The 15,527-nt window shown below is 43.0% G+C and overlaps 1 protein-coding gene across 3 annotated transcripts in view; it reads left to right on the forward strand.

Annotated features, from left to right (window-relative positions):
* Positions 1 to 9,081: 9,081 nt before the first annotated feature.
* The window catches only part of LOC113123808 (nesprin-2), a 31,039-nt gene continuing 24,593 nt past the window's right edge, over positions 9,082 to 15,527 (forward strand). For all 3 annotated transcript variants that reach the window (XM_026296112.1, XM_026296128.1, XM_026296120.1), the window contains exon 1: positions 9,082 to 9,213. The gene's annotated coding sequence lies outside the window, so the exon portion shown is untranslated. The remainder of the gene's footprint in view (positions 9,214 to 15,527) is intronic.

Consider the following 15,527-nt stretch of genomic DNA (forward strand, 5'->3'; position numbering starts at 1 on the left):
TGGCGGAGGCTGAGATGAGAAGAATTGGGCCCTTTGGTTTGAACTTTGAACCCTGTGACCCTTTGAAGTGAGGTATGATGAGAGTGACTTTGTGTCATTTCATCTCTTCTTCAATTTTCTTCCAACACATCAATTATTATCGACCAAGATGCACAGATCCATGCTTTTGTTGTGAAGGGGCCATCTCTGTTAAAGCAGTTTTTCATTCTCAAATGGTCAGTTTCTGATTTTACTTAACTGTTAGATAAAAACATTTGATCTAGTTTATCTGTTTTTTATATCTGACAGTTTTCTAGATGGACACAGGGAAACATGATTTTAGAGTAGAAGCGGTTATTAATATTCAGTTTTATTTGTTTCAGGTTTGTGCTCCAGAGACAGTGTGGAGCAGAGAGACTGAAATATATGGAGCTCGAATGGAAAGTTAAACTTTGCACTGGAAACACTGAAACACACTGTTTGCCTCCTGTTTTGTGCGGAATAAATGTTTTATTTTATTAGTATTATTAATTAATTTAGTTTTGTTGGACTGTCACCTCCTAACGCAGGAAACATGGACAGGTTTAGGGCTGTGAGAGCTGCTGACATGAGTGTGTGAAGGCAGGCACTTCTCCAAAGCACATTTCAAAACTGTTACAACAGCTGCGGTTGGCCAGCAGGTGTCGCCATACTCCGGGCTGTGTTGTACCCAAGGCAAAGCAAACCCGATAACTTGTGGCTCATGAGTAATATTTTATTGAAATAATCAGACACTTCGCTAAAACAATGACCCCAGAGGCCTGAACAACCAGATCAGATCAGATCTCACACTGAAACCATCAAACAGCTTTGATGTCACATCTGTATGGAGACACCACAGCTGTTAACAACAGTGTGAGCTTTAATCACATTATTGTGCTTTTAGCTTTACTCCAAACTGCAGTTTCACTCACATGTTAAAGAAAACGGACTTTTCTTTCCACAGGAAAATATTTTCCATTGTGGTAGATGTACATATTACTGTGGTAGCACAAGTACTGTCAGTGTAATATCTATTACTGCAAAGAAATAAAACAAAATATATAGACTATACTCTTGGTTCTTATTAAGTATTACTTTTAATATGTAACAGTTTATTTACTAGTTGAATTTAAGGAAATATACAGGCTGGAATGTAAATCCTGACCATTTTATAATTTAAACTAGTACTAATACTAGTTTATTAGTACTATAATAAAAATAAATACAGTCTTTATTGTAATCCTGACCATTTTATTATTTAGATACTTTGAGTTCAACCATTTTTACAATTACAACCATTACATTTGTTTTTGATCTTGTATTGAGTCTTTGCCAGTGTGACATGATGTTGGTGCAGTCTGACTTCTGGGGGCAGATCAATAGCTGATCAGTAGCAGATCAGTCAGCATGTTCTCTTTAAAGTCCCTGTGATCTGATCAATCGTTAACATGACAAGAATAAAAAGAAACTTCAGTAGACTGTCAAACGTCAGGGTGCTGACGAGCAGCACTCATACACATTTCCATACTTATACATTTGAGTTTTATTCAAAAAGGCTTCAAAAGAGCTCAGCTCCACGTCAATGAAACAAACAGCAAATAAAAAAGATTAATCAATTTTTCTCAGCTTAAAGTTTCTGTGTATTTTTCTAAACCTGCTTCAATGCTTACAAGTCACTTTTCTCTTTAGTAACATGTTCATTATTCCCTCATAATTTACTAGGAAGTTTTTTGGTAAGAATTTTCATTTAATTTAGGAGAAAAATATTAAAGAAATATAAAAAAATGAAATCATTAGTTCCTTACAGTTCAACACACAGTTCTTGTTAGGAATAAACTAAAGCTTAACCTATATTACGTTTAACTCAGTTACATTTGTGTGTTTCAGAGAAGTCCCAGGTCAGAGAGCACACAAAATAATAACTAATAATGAAGAAGACGTCTTTGTTCCCCGACTTTACCACCTTCACCTACAAAGCATTGTCAGGTAACACGAGGAGGCCAAGGCTCACCTGGTGACATTTGCCCAGGTGTTGAGGCCAACAGGACGAGCTGATAGGAGGCCGATCCTCTTCACGTGTTGAACATGAATCTGACTGAACAAACCTGGTGTGACTGCACCTTTAGTGGTGTGGTTGGAGGTTGGGACCAGCTGACCTGACTCAGGCTGAAACATTTAACATTATTCTGACCCTGTGGCTGCTCTGGGACGTTCATCCAGCTGTGGGTGACTTCATAACAGGTGTGTGTGTTGGACTAAAACTGTCCAGATGTTCTCCTGTCGCTGCTTCCATCTCTCTGCATGAATTGGCAAAACATCACGAAACCCCAGAGTGCTCTGCCGTCAGTGTCTGTCCATCGCCCTCTGCACCGTAGCTGCTCAGCAAACACCAGGGGAGTTCATTCTGGGTTCTCCTGGACGGGTATCATTTTCTCTGACTTTCATGTCTCCTTCCACGTCTGCTCTCTGTGCTGGCCAGGTTTCACTGCTCCTGTGCAGTGTGTCTTCTGACAGCATTTCAACACTGTGCTAATCTTTATGTTAAGACAGTGCTCGGCCTGTGTTGGGTGTCAGTACTGGGTCGACTGGGTTTCAGTACTGTGAAGTCAATTTGTATTTCTGGACTGAATTTCAACACTGTCTGTGGGGTAAATGTCACTATCTGCCCAAGTGTGAGGGAGCGAGCGTGCTGACTGTGCATGTGCCAGACACTGGTGTGACACCATCCTGATTATTGCCCCTCCTCACATCCATGTGTCGGTTTTTACTTTCTCATGTCGTGCAGCCAAACACAGCAAACACAGGAGCTGTTCTTCTGGCTGTTCTCAGTGCTCACGCCCCTGACTGAGGGCGAGCAGAAACCATGAACAGGCCTCAGGTCCTTTTCCCATGATGCCTTGGTTGTATTGTCCACTGTAATGGACATGTTAGTCTATAGTGTCAATGCATTCTCATCCCAGAGTGTCAGACACTGAAGACACTGTAGTCTCAGGCCCCTTAAAGGTGTCGTCACCTGTTGTTCTTCCCACCAACAAAGATGTGAGGAAAAACACGCAGAGAGGAGTCCATGAACCACTTTCAAGAAACTTAATCTGAAGCGACTGATCACCAACTGATTTCTGATAAAGGGTGAGTCCATCCATAAAAGACATCAGTGGTCTCTTGTGTCCTCCCTCAGCCCTCTCAAGATGGAGACTCAGAACAACTTCCAGGTCAAACAAGGACTGAGGATCCATCAATTAAGGGAATTGGGATGCAGCCAGTATTTGATGCCTGGGAAGGAGAATGGTAGCTGGTGCTAATTAGCACCAAAGTACATCTGAGGCTGATGGGAATATCATCAGTTTTCCAGGTCATAAACCCAAGTATGGCACAAATTACCAGTTTGAACTGATGAGCTGAAGTTATTACAGTACAACCTGAGGGGGACAGGAGTGTGTGAAACAGATTTCGGGACAGTCCGAGCCTAAGAAACCCCGGAGCTTCATGACTACCCATCAGCCCTGGAGGAGATAAGAGCCTGAAAAAGGCAGCGGGACAGACAGAAAGGAGGTAGAGGTTAGGAGTTTGAGGCTCCTTCAGACTGATGGTCATGGCTGTAACCCAGAGATGACCTGAATCCTCGGATGACTGGAGAGAGAAGGGAACTGGAGGAGAGAGAAGATACAGATTATTGACTGATAAGTCAGTCTGCTGTCGTCTTCTCTCTCCCTCTGTTGACTGGTCAGAGAAGCAGAAATCTCCTCTGGTGTGAAACATGAGGAGTTTGGTTTGTTAATAAAACGTCCGTCGCTGCTGGGACCAGACTGACAACCCTGCTCCATGTGTGTCTCAGCTGCAGGACCAAATCAGGACATATTGCATGTGTGTTTGGGGATTAATTATGTGCAGATTTAAAGCTCCACATTCCTCAGTCGTCATGCTTTGGGTTTTAGTCTCTGGCTCAGCGTCAGAATAAAAAAGGAGCTGATGATTGCAGAGACCTGGTTGTTGATGATGACGACAAAGTTTAGCTGTGCTGTGTTTGCTGGAGGAAAAAAATGTTTTGAGACCTGGGAACATCTGAGAATCCAGACCCGCCTGCCAGAAATTGCATTTATATGATAATTAATTTGTTGTGAGAACTGACAGAAACACAATTAATGACCTACCGTGGCTATTCACAACAGTTCACTTTGTGTTATAGCTTTAATTTGAAACTGATCAATGATGAAATATAAACAAGTTTTAAACATTTATTAAAAATCAAAACCTGAAATCTCTCATGACAAAACTGTTCAGAGCTCTGGTTCAGGACTCTGTAGTAACTCCTTCAGTAGCAGTTGCAGGTGGATCTGTGCACTTTGTTCTTTCTGCAGATCCTCTCAGACTGGTCTGGAACCAGGAACCAGTCTGAACCTCCATCTTCATGTCTCTGCTCAGATGTGGGGTGTAAGTCTGGACTGTGGCTATATGCTGTGGTCACAGCTGAAAAGTGCTGATTTACAGCTCAATTGACTAACCCTTTTCCTCATCTTCTTCATGGCAGATGATTTGATCAGTCCCTGCTGTTTTTTAACTCACTTCCATAAAAATGCCTGTTCCTGTTGTTCTTCAGCTGCAGGTCTGTGCTCTGACCAGCAGGGGGCGATACAAACAGCAGTGCAGACGTGGCAGGTTAAACCATTATGTAATGTCTCCCTCTGTTTTTTTCTCTTTTCATTCAGCCGTCGTCTCTCTCTCACCAGCTCACTATTCTTCGTCAATGTCTTTCACTCTTCACACCTGCTTAAACCAAAAATATCAGAATATAATTCAACACATGCACATAATATAACACGTCCCTCTTCAGGCGTGTTTGATTTACCTAAGCTCTGCAGGAGGATTTCCCCTCATCTTTTCTCCCGATGAACCAGCCGTGGCCTCGGGTTTCTACAGAGCTGAACACTGAACTCTGCTTTAAGGACCCACTGACCGTTCATTAATTGTCAGACTTTGTAGTTCTGGGATTCGATATTGTTCATTCCATGGAATAATCAGAATCCAGCTGTGTGCCAGTGTTTCTCCTGTCATTCCTCCTCTGTGGCTCCAAACCCACTGGTTCCTACTGATGACCTGAACACTGGTCACTGTTCCTCAAACAGAACCAAACTGTGCAATAGTTTGGGACTATTTTCAGTGGCAGATGAATCCTCAGGTCACTTTAGGGTCATGTCTGGTTTTTTTCATATTTATAACAACCACTAATGCAATCTCCAAAAGCAAATACATCACAGTGTTGAGGTGACACATAATAAGGTGCCTTTATGGAAATGTGAAATGTGTTTTCCTAGAACCTTTACAACCTTTCTGAAGAAATAAAGTACAGCCTGATTACCTTCGTCTCAGTGAATCATCTCAATCTCACCTTTGCTTCAGACAAGTTTAGTTCCTGCATCTTTTAAAAAGCTAAGGGATGTGAGGTTTGGAGACATATTGTACCTGGTTCTCTAAATGTCACCTCTACACAACTAGAACAACACAAACAGAACATCTGGCCCTTTGTGTTGTGTCTCTCCTCTAAGCATAGCACGTAAGAGTGGCCAACGCTTCCTCCTGCTGCCAGTAAAAAGGTCAGAAGTGATGTAACAGTAAAGGTTAGGAAGAACCTAGAACACTGTAGTGTGAGCCTGGGTGTTTTCAGACCCTTCGTCATGACTGGCCCCTGACACAACTGATGTCACTGATGTTACTGATGTTACCGATCAGCTTATCTGGAAATGTGTAATGTAATAACCCAGAAATGTTTCACAGCGTGACGTGTTCAGGACATCACAGTGTACAGCATGAATTAAACACAAATGTATGATTCATTATTATGAGATACTTCACCGAGCACACACACACACACACACTAATAACGTAATACACAGACCATTATTGGGGTGAATGGACCGACAAAACATCATGTGACTGTGTTTGTGTCCCACCTGCACAGACAACAGACAGGCTGAACAGTGTCTGAGCAGTGACGTCACTACAAACATACACAACTTGTCTGCAGCATCAGGTTTTACACTTCATGTCAAGTTCTGCTCTAGACTGGAGTCCATTTCTACTCACACTGGGCTCTTTCTAATCCAGGAACCTGTTTTTTTTTTTCCAACAAATGGCTGGTGTAGTGTGGTCAATTTATTTATACTTAATTACAAGTTGTATTGATTCGAATGTCAACAGCGAAAACGACAGAACTATTTCCATGTAGATCGTTTGCAGGGAGGTTTACTTTAACTTTACTTATCAAGAAAATTGCAGTTCCAGCCAGTATATATTATATTTTTTGCTCAGCAGACTGTGATGCTAATGAAACTCCCCTCCAGACCCTGCTCTTAGTGAACCATGCACAACATCTTCACTGGGACAAAATAGCTGCATCTGCCTTTACACCACATCAGCTCATCGTCTGCAGCTCCACGGTGACTGCATTCATCTAGCCCCCATCTGAGAACTGCTTCCACTTAGCTCAATGACTGTTTAAACCCAATCCACTGAATTAAGCGACTAAAGGGCCACACAGAACTCCATCAGAAGTGTGCTTACTTAGCTCTTTGGCTGTTTAGACCCCAGTGAGGTTAATCTACTGCTGAAAACCCCACACACAGCATCCTGGGAGGCTTTCTGCTTCACACTGTGGCAAACAGGAGCGGAGGTAATGAGCTGTTGGATATCCGCTGGCCATCGAGGGACACATTTACTTAATACTGTAGTGACCAACATCCAACTGAGTTTAAGCAACAGGATACTGCCCTAACTAACATAAGCTGTTGGCAAAGTGCAGAGTCTGTTTGAAGGCAATGAATAAAACTTTTGTCTGAGGGAGATGCAGAACTGAACTTTCCTGAGATGAAACCAGGAACATCTGCAGCTGCACATTGTCCATAGGTGTGAATGTGTGTCAGCCCTGTGATTGGCTGCTGATCTGTCCCGGGGGGACCCGCCTCTCACCTAGTGCATGCTGGGATTGGCTGCAGGCCTATATCACTGAAAAGGAAACAGAACCTGAGTCAGTGTCAGGACTGGACAGTGATAAAACCCCTCTGGATGCCTAAACTATATTTGACAAGAGTTTCTCTTGGCCTGTTTCCATGTAAACCCTGGTGTTGTTTGGAAAATGCTGCCCCCATCAGTGTAAGTTACTTTCCACTGGTGGCTCTAAAGTCTTACAGACAGAAACCGTCTGATGGAAGATTTCCAAACGACTGGTGGGAGTGATGAACTCGGCAGCAACCTAAATTTACCAGCTCTTTGGCTTGTATTCAGTGTTAAATTCTCTCTGTGCTCGTAAATACAGCACCTCGTCTTACTGCGATTGTCTCTGCAGAGCGCCGCTCAGTGTGGCTGTAAATAGCCTGAGAAGCAGCATCTTATGTAATTTCCTGCTAAACCTCTTTTATGAAATACAGCGTTTATGTAACTGTCCTACAACTCCAGGTCTCATTTCCATAACTACATAGAGATAAAGTCACTGCACCAGTGTCATTTACATGTATGCAAGTGAGCGACACACACACACACAGTGTGTCAGTTCTGCTTTACTTTACTTTACTCCACTCCACGTGTCCAGTGTGTGTGTGTGTGTGTGTGTGTGTGTGTGTGCGCACTTTAGGCTCAGTCATAACAAATATATTGACCATGCAGCCAAACAGTTTAAAATACTAAACTTCATTTCAAATGGCACAAATTCCGAATAACTTCTGTCCTGACAGATGTTTGAGCTCAAACTCAACTTTCTATTAGAGACGTGTTCTTTGAATTTCACTTCTCCCTTCACTGGAGAGTTATATATACTTTACTCTATGTCCCAGAGTCAGATATTGTAGTTTTACTGCACTCCATGTGTCCAGAGGAAATGTTGTACTTGTACTGTGATAGTTTAAGCACATTTTACTGATAATACTCACTTACACACTTTTACTTAAGTAGGATTTGAATGGAGGATTTCTACTTGTAGCCGAGTATTTTCAGTGTAGTTCTTCTTCCACCACTGTCAGTGAATCAGTGAATCTTGATTTGAGGTCCTCTCCCTGTCCTGTCTTTTCAGGGCCTCTGGTGTCCTGGGCCCTCGCTGTCTATCCTGGCAGTCCGTTCTTCATTCTAGATGTTTTGAATCTGGATCTTTCTGCTCCTTCCTCCTCTATGTGTGAATGTTGCTTGGATTTAGCTTCTTGTGTCTGTCTAGGTCTTTCCAGGTCTGAATTGTGGTGCTCGGGTCTGTTCGACAACACCTGGAGGTTCTTCCACTCCCTGTGGATCACGTTCTTCATATATGCTTGTAATTCATAGTGTTGTCGTGATTCTGTACACCCCATAACTTGCTCCTTCCCTGGTTGCTCTTCCATTTTTCCTTATCCTTGTTCTCTGAAGCTCACAGATGATTTGTGTGAATTTTGTGTAAGTTGAAGCTTCAGATGTATTGTAGTCCCACCCGAACCAGCCTTTGTGACTTGCTGATGCTAGAATATTAAAAAGGAGAACATGTTAGTGAGTGACTGAAATATAAAAGATGATCTTTAGATTTTTAGAGTTTAACTGCTGCCTGTGAGGGCAGGAGTAAACTAACTTCATGCTTCTGCCTTTCAATAATGTCACCAGCTCATTTCACTCCTGTTGTCTTCTGTTATTGTGGCAGATTTTATCTCATGACTTCGTTAGCTCTGTCTCGTTAGCTCATCATGAATACTGCATTGTGATGTGTGTGAGGGTTTTCTAATTAAAAATTAATCTACATCTTCACAGCGCTCACTTTTATTTCTTTATGCTTTGATGACAAATGAGAAACAGGCTAGCGGGGCCGCGTCCCATTCCAAAATCTGCCCCCCTTCTACGTTTCCTTGTCTAGGACGTGTGCACGAACAACAATGCATGGTCACTAACAACAAAGGGCGAAAGAAATACTGGCGGTGACACAAAAGTTTAGGTGTGTTTAATCAGGTGGGCCGAGACACAGCGCAGGAGGAGTCTGTGTAGAAAATGGGACGCAGGCTGACGCGTGTGAGCAGCCACAGGTGTGTGTGTGTGTGCTGAACAGGTTCAGAGGGGGCGTGGCTTGTGGACTACCTGCAGCGGATATGTTCGTGTTACCTGCTTCTCTTCAGTCGCTGCAGATTGAGGAGAGGTCACCTGCACACACCAGGAGGCGTTCCCCTTCAGTCCGTTTTACCTGAGCTGAGCTCGTACACGGACATCCTAAACACGGTAATGCGATCACTTTGCTGTGGTTTCCGGCGTGTGTGCTTTGTTGTGTGTGTTTTCTCCGCCGCTGCTTTTAGTAATTCGCATGCCGTAGTGTTTTCGGGCTGTGTGACCTAAGGTGAGACTGACGGTGGTCATTTAAACCGTGTGTACACTTCAGGAACAGGTGTCCTACCTGGACTGCTCGTGAGTGTGAACGCGCATGCGCGTGTGTGAACCAGCTGTGTGTGTATGAATGTGTCCTGCGGATATGAGTTCAGAGAAGCGCGCGCGCGGTTTCAGTGACAGGTATCAGCAGGTGTCTGGTCATGTTTTTATAGACTGAAGTTGTGCAGCGATGTTGGACACACCCGTTCAGTCCAACATCAGAATCATTTCCTGAGTCAAACCCTTCAGCAGGAAGAGCACTGACTATGGGAGAGCACCAGTAGTTTGATTAATCATTGTGGGGCTGCCATAGTCTGTTGCTGTAGCAGGACAGGTGCTTCATGCCAACACTGGATCCTTTCTTTAATGAGATGAAGCAGCTTTGGTTCTGCAGGACAACCCCCAGTAAGCAGAGCAGAGCCACAGCTTTTCTGAATAAATCAGCGGGAATTCAGAGTTTTCCATGTGCAGCACTGTGATATGCAGTAAAACATAGACATTGGTACACAGGTGTCAGTTCTAACATCAAACAGCTGCACTTATGATGAAGAGTTTTAGGTAAGAAACAAAACACATTCAAGAGTTGAAACATATTTCCAGTTTTACACTTCATATTCTGAAAACTGTCGGATCTTTTAGTCATTTATCAATGAAACATATCAAACACTGATTCTCGTGTGAGAGGTGTGTCTCAGTTTTCTGTCCTTGTAACCTGAAAGTCTTTGGGCTCAGTCAGACAAAGAAGGTGGTCCAGGTCTTTGCCTCAGAGAGAAGTTGCAGTGAATTAATTTATGGTCATGATGTGTTGAGTATTATGACGCAGGTCTTAACCCAGCTCATTATCTCTATGCAGCTCACACAAACGCACTCCCACGCATTCTGCCGTGGTACAGCAGACGCTGCTTTAGTGTGACTGAGGGCAGGGGCTACAGGAATGTGTTGCTGCGGGTTCTCCGCCCAGAGAACAACACTCAGACCTGTTCCGGGCGTCTGACAGCAGCCTGATCCTCTGCCACACCCATGTCTGACATGGTGCAAAAGTGATGTGTCCAACTGATACAGATATTCAATTGTTTCGTGAAAAGTCTCTGGACTGGTGGATAAAGCAGTGAAGATGTGACTGACATGTTAATCACTGTTAATCAGTTAATGAGTAAAATAACTGTCACAACAATCAGTGATGGTAATTGTCAGATACAGCCATACTTTAGTTTAGACCAACACACTGCTTTGTTTAAGCCGCTGCTCCTTTCCAGCTGTGGGCAGCTGCATGGCCAAAAGTGTCTAAATTCAGCTCATGTTCTTAACACTGCAGTGTTCGCCTGTGGTCTATGTACATCAGTGCAGTTTGTCTCTGGTGTGTAGCGTAGTGTGTGTGTGTAGTACACTGCAAGTCGAATCAAAACTTCACTTACTCAGTGTTGACAATATATGTAATGGAATGTGTGTGTGTGTGTTGTTGACTCTGTCCTGTGGCTGCAGGTGGATGTGCTGACACTTCCTGTGCACAGGTGACATCCTGTGTGGAAGGATACTGTGTCAGTGAGCTCAGGTGTGTCTGCCTGCAGCTGTGCCACGTATCACATGACTGCTGCAGTTTCACTCTAGCCTGCGAGCTGAGCCAGGTGTTCACACTTACCTGAGGGGTGGTGTTAATGTTGGAGGGTCCGACCCTGTTCCTACTGGGAACCATGGAGTCAGGAAACTGAAATGGGACGTTTAGAGAGAGATTATTGTCTCAGGTGTCAAGTTTCACTGACGATACGATTGTGACCATTGTCTGCAGAGCGACAGGTGATTTCAGTGCATGTAGTGGGCCTGCAGATAATGCCGTTACAATGATACAACACTGAAATAATGTTTGTTTATTAAACAGCAGAAAAGGTTAAAAAGTCACATTATGTTTGTTTGTCTGATCAGCAGTTCACAAGCCAAACCGTCTCCAAATTTTTATCATTTAATTTGAAATGATTGACTTATTACTATAATTATCATGAGTTGCCTTTCTCTGATCAGCTAACTAATCCATTAACTAACCAATTAAGCTGGTGCTTCAACAGGTGCAGTAATAATTAGCCCTGAGAATAATCTGTTTGAAAAGTAGTGGTTAAAAGTGTAGAAGAAGAGTGCAGGAGGACAGGCAGAGTGTGCAACAGAAGAAGAGTAGCAGTGGAGGAGCAGAGCAGGTTCTGAATTGATCAGTGTTTTGAAAGACACTCAGATATTTCATTATTGTTGCTGAAGCTGCTCGGCTTCATTATGACTCCAATTACCATCATTATACCCCCAGGCTCCTCCCCCTGAGGCGGCAGGCCGCTCTGACTTTGAGCTAGTGAACATCTGCAGGCTAATGTCCCCTCTGATGGCCATAACAACACACTGTTATTACACCATTAAACAGTCTGCTTCCTTCAGCTTTATGGCCGCCGCTACCTGCAGTGCACACGCTCAGTGTGAGGGCCAGGAAGGGCTGAACTGGTTTCCTTTGCAGGGACGTCCGGGCTGAACACAATCTGTCCGTGTGCGCGTGATGTTCATGACATCCAGGCCCAGTTTGAGCCCAGATCCAGTGGTTTCTGTAATGTAGTGATTTTACAGCCCACTAATACAAACATGTTTTCCCAGTAGAATGCAAGAAAATGGGGTCAGTGCGGGTCAACACAGGTGCAGGTGCTGCAGGACTGATGTGCTCATCAAACAAGCTGCATTAAAGTGGCACCAGCTTAGACCAGTTAGTCTGGTTAGGCCCCTCTTACTGTGGAAACCCAGCTAGTGTTTGGCTCCATTAGCCAAGTGAAAATCGAGATGGGCTGTGACTCAGTGGGAACCATGCTGGGCCTGTTTGGCCTCGTTTGACTCTTCAGTGGAAACTGTTGAGATGAGCTTTGTGTGGATGATAAAGGCCTAAGTAACTAAAACCAGGCCACCTCAGTTTGACCTCTCGGCTGGCCTTGGTTGGCATCTGTTGTGCCGTAGACGAACCTCTGTAAACCGGCCTGGTTTGGCTTTGGCCCTGACCCTGTGGGCAGCAGCACGTTGGCTCTTTAGCCCGGTTCGTTGGTTCGTTAGCAAACCCGGCTTGTTTGCCATTGTCAAAAAAAGAAAACAGCCATTCATTGATTCCTGTGAGGCTGTTGTGTTGGCACAGCAGGACTTTAGTAAAGTCCGGTTCAACTTTTGCAGGAACACAATGTGACGTCCTGGAGCAACATAACACATTGAGATGAAACATGACGGTCTGGACTACACTCAGTCTAAGGCGTTCAGGGTCAGAAACGTAATCTGCTTTTTACTGGGCCACACAGACGTAGCAGTGTTCCTCTTTATACAAGTCCAGCTCCTGAAGGACAAACAAGGTCCAGTGTGTGGTTCCTACTGTAGAACCAATGAGCCCATCTAACCAAGCCATGCCAAGCAGGGTCCTCAGTCTCTGTAGCTGTTTCCTCTAAATTAAATTTAGTTTTGGTTTTGTGCCTTGGCACCAACACAGCAGATTTTCCTCCTGGGTGGTTTGTTGAGAGCTGATTAAAGTGATATTTCTCTTCAGTGAAACTTTTTTTTTTTTGGTCCTTTTACCAACAACTTCCATCTTTCTTTGTCTTTCAGAGTGACTTTACCCACAGGCAGTGCACCTGATTTGGCTATGTGGTGTTGGAGGCTGCACAGAGACAATGTTTTTTTGTTGTGTTTATCATGTTGAAGTGTATTTCAGGCTGTGAGACCTTGTGCTGTCATCTTCTGTTTTTCCATCCATCCATCTTGTTCCGCTTATCCAGGGTCGGGTCATGGAGGCAGTAGCCTAAGCAGGGATGCCCAGACTTCCATTTCCCTGGACACTTCCTCCAGCTCTGAAAGCTGGAGATCATCACTTTAACCTCAGTTACTGTTTAAGTTCAGAAACTGTGTCAGTGTCCTGAAACATCTGGACTTGAGTGTTTGGTAGAATCCAAAGAGAGCTGTGCTTTAGAGTCCGTTCTGAGGCTGAAAAGAGTTCGTCCCCTGGGAGCAGGAATGTGACATGCACTCCTCAAACTGTCATCAATATAGGCATGTGAATAAAACCATAACATTATAGATGCCCTTTTACTCTCTGGATCTTCTGATCAGTGTGAAATATGTTGTCTCCAGGTCTGTGATTTCTCTGTCTGTCCTGAACTCAGATACTTTGTCCTTTTAGTCTCTATAATTCACTGCTCTGCTGCCTCGTGACACCACTTCCAGCTTAGTTAGTTTAACATTAAAATCTCCAGAGACAAGGCAGCGTATTTGGGTCATGAGATTAAGATCTGAGCAGTAAAAAGGCTCCTCTGACACCTTTAGAGTTTTCAAAGTCCCGTTTAGCCTGAAACCAAACTTGACATAATGACTGGGTTGGAATTAGAAAGTCCTATCTGTCTGATTAGCTTCTATAGACTAAATCAGGAAATGTTTTTATGCTGCTGTGGTGTTTTAAGGAGAATCATTTGGATTTGAATGTGTTTGGAAAGTGAGGTGTAAAGTTTCTTACCACCTAAGTGGTTTGTATAAGAACCCTCCCCACCCAGGGCAAATCTAATTATTATGAAGCGGTGTATGTGTTTATTCCCTGTTTATGTCGGTATATGTGGCTTTTTAAAGTTTTTTAAAGTCATCATTGCCTCATTAATTTTTAAGACATAGGACTGAGCCTCTAGCGGCCCCTTGGCTTCCTTTTCAGTAATATTTGATAAAGAGAACAGAGCAGAGAGGTGGGCACAGAAACTTCATCCTGTAATCAGACTAAATTATGGCTTCATCGTTCAGACCGAGCTCCGGCGGAGTCCGTTCTGATGCAGTGTTAATTTCGTTGATGAAGTATTTTCGTTATTTTCGTCAAAGTCAAGTTTTCACTGACGAAAACGAGACGTTAACTAAATAAAAATTAAGCGATGACGACGAAAACTAAACTAAAATAAAAATATATTGACATTTTCATTGACTAATAAAAACGAGACGAAAATGTGAGTGAGGGACGTTTTTAGAAAAGATCCAATCAGAATTAATCTTCTTAGACGCACATTTGAAAAGTAACTGATCCACCTAGTGACGTGGGATGCGTGAGTACAGGACATCATCATAGCCTACACTGGGTTTGTGTCTGACTTAAACTATAATGAAATGGAAACAGCTGGAGAAAACAAAGAGAAGATATATGGGTCAGTTTCATCTTTGATACAATGGCATTACTGCTAAATACAGTTTTTCTCTTAAATATTTTGGAGTTGACCTTTTGCTTTAAAGAATGAAGAATGTCATATGCAAGTTATAAACGATGCATATCTAATGTTTGGTCTTTTATGGAAAGGCCATGTTCCATATATATTTAATGAAACTTGTTTTTCATTTAATTTTAATTTAGAATATTTTGTATATTACAATAGTTTTACTAAATTAAACCCAATAGGTTTTAGTCGACTAAATCTACAGTAGATTTAGTTGACTAAAATCTTATGCTATTTAGTCGACTAAAACTAAAACAAAGCAGATGACTAAAATATGACTAAAACTAAAATTGCATTTTAGTCAAAAGACTGACTAAAACTAAATTAAAATCTGCTGTCAAAATTAACACTGGTCTGATGCCACAAAGTAAACCAGTAAATCCTCCATGCAGCTGTTGCTGAGGTTTGATTTACCTGTGGGATCATCAACTAACATCGGTCTCCTCAACTGTTGAACGTTTAACTGAAAAGTGTTTCTGCTATTTTGTCCACCCCATTCATGTCAGTGACACCTCCCTGTATGATGCAGTACATGCTGAAATATGATATAGTGCAGTCTATTTGGGAGTCAGCAAAATACATTTTAAATATCATTGAATATAGTTTGTCTCAATTTCCCCCTGCAACTCTTTGACTCTTTTCTCCCTGTCAAATATTTTAGGGATGATTGGTCTAATTCCCCCTCCAGATATTTTCACAGCCTCCCTACCCTCAGACTCCTCCGCACAGTCAGAGTTCAGATCAGGTATCTCGCTGCCCGTCCTTGCTCTGTCTGAGAGGACAGAGGCTGCTTGTTGCTCCTTTTGTCCCCACAGGACAATGGACAATGGGGGCAGAAAAGAGGGGGAGGGGCAAAATATAGCGAGGGTCAGTGAGGAGAGGGCAGGAAACGGTTGTGTAAAGTTTTCCTGAATGCTAGCCTGCAGACTT

Source organism: Mastacembelus armatus, chromosome 13 (genome assembly GCF_900324485.2).
Source record: "Mastacembelus armatus chromosome 13, fMasArm1.2, whole genome shotgun sequence".
Lineage (NCBI taxonomy): Eukaryota > Metazoa > Chordata > Actinopteri > Synbranchiformes > Mastacembelidae > Mastacembelus > Mastacembelus armatus.